General features: G+C 53.9%; 1 pseudogene; it reads left to right on the top strand.

Annotated features, from left to right (window-relative positions):
* Nucleotides 1-1,341: 1,341 nt before the first annotated feature.
* On the top strand, nucleotides 1,342-1,460 carry LOC113880235 (annotated as a pseudogene).
* The last annotated feature ends 1,599 nt before the right edge of the window (nucleotides 1,461-3,059 follow it).

Below are 3,059 nucleotides of genomic sequence, written 5' to 3'. Positions count from 1 at the left end.
ATCTCTCAAAAACTAAGAGAGCTTAACCTGCACATGTTTCTTTCAAAAAAGTCTATTGCGTTTCAAGTCTGGGGTTTCTCCCTTGCCTTGTTCAAGTAGCCTTAATAGTAAAAATCAAAGAAAACTAAATAAAGATTCAAAGATACCAACAAATGACACCTTCTGTTTCTTAAATCATCTTTGCACTTAGTAGAACACGAGCTCTTTTCTTTGTATTTTGCCTAGGGAATTAGCAGTATCCTGGTTCAGATGGCAAGGCATCTGCCCGAAGGAGACTCGGGTTTGATCCCTGGGTCGGGAAGATCCCCTGGAGAAGGAAATGGCAACCCACTCCAGTATTCCCGCCTGGGAAATGCCATGGACAGAGGAGCCTGATGGGCCGCAGTCCATGGGTTGTAGAAAAGTTGGGCTCAACCCAGCAACTATGAACAGAAGTATTTCCAAGGATCACACTCAAGTGTGTGTGTGTGTGTGTGTGTGTGTGTGTGTGGTGGGTGTCTGTCTGTCTGTATCTCCCTCTCGCCATCTTGGAGTTGGTCTCGGAAGCTTCATGTATTTCTGCCTGTGTCTCTCCCGACACCTGGCCACCCGTCCGTTCCTCTGGCCCCGGCCTCTCACAGGTGCTATGGCTCTGGCTGAGGAGCTGGCCCCGGCCGGCTGTCTCCCTTGGCGTGGGTGCATGCGAGTGTCTGTGTGTCTGTCCGTGTGCCTGCCTGTGGCTCGTCTGCTCTCTCAGGAAGGTCGAGTGCTTGGCGGGCGGTGTGGGAGCAAGGGGGGGCCTCGGTAGGGCGAAGGGGCGGGGCTGAGGCGCTCCAGTCGACTGCGCCTCCGTGGCTCCCGGTACGTTTGGGCGCCTGGCAGGATCAGGCAAGATGGGCGCTCAGGGCCCTGGCTGCCCTGCGCCTAGGCCCACAGGAGGTTCAGAGGCCCGCGGGCCGCAGGGGGCGGGCGGCGGAGGGCCCTGAAACCGGACACCTCTGGGTCCTCGTGGCCCTGAGCAGAGAATGGGATCGGGGGAGGCCCCCCTCAGCGAGCGTGGCCGGGCCTGGATGGCCCGGGGTGGGAGGGCGCCGAGACCTCCGCACCCCTCAGCCAAACCCCCAGGCCCCGCACGCAGGGACGCCCGACCAGCCGCTGGGGCGTCCCAGCAGTTGCTGGTCTGAGATTGTGGTGTTCGGGGCGTGGCGGCCTCGGCAGGCTGGAGTCCGATCTCAGGTCATGTGGCTCAAGTCCAGCGCGTGGCCCCCGAGGAGAGGTGGGTCCCATTGGCCCCACGGTCAGGTCAGAGCAAAAGGGAGGCGCAGCGCAAGGCTCTTAGGGCGCCCAGCGACAGGCGCCTCCGTCTCTGGCCATATCAGCCTGAAGGCGCCCCATCTCCTCTGATCTCGGAAGCTAAGCAGGGTTGGGTCTGGTTAGTACTTGGATGGGAGACCACCTGGGAATACTGGGCGCTGGAGGCTTTTTGCCTACCAGAAGAGGTCCCTTAGCCCCCGCCCCGCGTCCCAACTCTTGGACCCCCCGCAGCCCCAGCCCCTCCCCGGGCGGGGGGAGTGGGTGGCAGGGGCCCGGACTCCCGCTGCAGATCTGGGTTGACTCCGCGCGGCCCGCGAGCCCCTCTGCATTAGCATTTGGCTTCCAGGAAACCAGAGGACCTGCCTTCGGGTCTCTGTCAGGGGCTTCCTTGGCATGCCTCAGGCAATCCTGGGGGTTACACCAGCTCCAGCCGCAGCCCCACCCCCATCCCCCGCCGCACCCCCAGCCTCGCAGGCAATCGTGCCTGGGCCCGCGCGCACGCACGCACAGATAGATGAGGCCAATCAGGGCATCTATCTTGTTGACTTATACTTTGGGTGGATCTATGCCTGGGAGTGGGACTGCTGAAGCATAGGCTACTTCTACTTTTAGTTCCTTGAGGAACCCTCATACTCTTTTCCCTACTGGCTGTACCAACTCCCATTTCTACTCACAGGGGAGGAGAGTTCCCTTTGCTCCACATCCTCTCCAGCATTTGTTATTGACAGACTCTGCGATGAGGACCATTTGGACTCATGTGAAGTGGTCCCTCCTTGTAATCTGGAGTTGAGTCTCTCCAATCATTAGTGATGTGGAGCAAGATGACCTTTTGGAAATGCAGATGCAATGCTATCACCTCCCTGTTCCAACTGCTCTTGTATTTTCCCATCATATTGAATATAGGACCAAATCCCTTCATTGTTTGCTCCCCACGTTCTTCTCTGATGTTTTTTCACTGGAATGCCCTCTGCATTCTTTGGCTTCCATCCCGTAGGGCATTTTTCATTTCTGGAGTGTCCTAAGTTTCCCTTGTCACATAGCCTTCCAAGATGCTATGTTCTCTGCCTGAAATTCTTCCTGCATCTCAACCGTGGTTAACGTTGCTTCAACCTATGGATCCCAACTCAATCGTTACTCTGAAAAGCCTTCCCTGACACCCAGGTTTTCTGAGGGATGAGGCCCCTCTATAAGTTCTCAAAGTATCTGCCTGTGATTTATCATTAGGTTTGTCTCAGTGAAAGCAGGAACTCTGTGTCTACTTCTCTCAGCATTCTATTACCAGAAACTTATTACATGCCTCCTAGCTCATTGTTGGTGCTCAGTATTTACTTAGTGTGTGAAAGACAGAAAAGTTCTTGGAAGCCTCAAGGTGTCACTTGGCTCGGCACTTTTGATCTCTTTGTATATTTGGTGATTCAATTCTTTCCTTTCCTGGGTTGATGTGTACACTATATTCAAGGCACAATCTAAGGCATTAAGACATATCCAAAAATATAGGTGCTTGCTTTCAAGGAACTCGTACAGCAGATTTCTACCATTTAGCATTTTTAAAATGCTCTAGCACAATGTGAACCTTCAGTATTATCCATTTTCATTTCAAAGAAAGATCTTTTGACTTACATAGCAAAGGTGGAGACCTTCCAACGTTTAGTCCAATACTTATACCTTTACCATTTCAGGCAAGTCTTGTGGTTCCTTCTGTAGGTGTGTGGCTCTTCCAGAAATATGAAGATCTTCCATAGTCCTCAGACTTTGGTGTGATTTGG

This window comes from Bos indicus x Bos taurus, chromosome 21 (genome assembly GCF_003369695.1).
Source record: "Bos indicus x Bos taurus breed Angus x Brahman F1 hybrid chromosome 21, Bos_hybrid_MaternalHap_v2.0, whole genome shotgun sequence".
In the NCBI taxonomy this organism is placed as follows: domain Eukaryota; kingdom Metazoa; phylum Chordata; class Mammalia; order Artiodactyla; family Bovidae; genus Bos; species Bos indicus x Bos taurus.
Note: the sequence above shows the minus strand (reverse complement) of the source record. Positions and strands in the feature narration are given on the sequence as shown.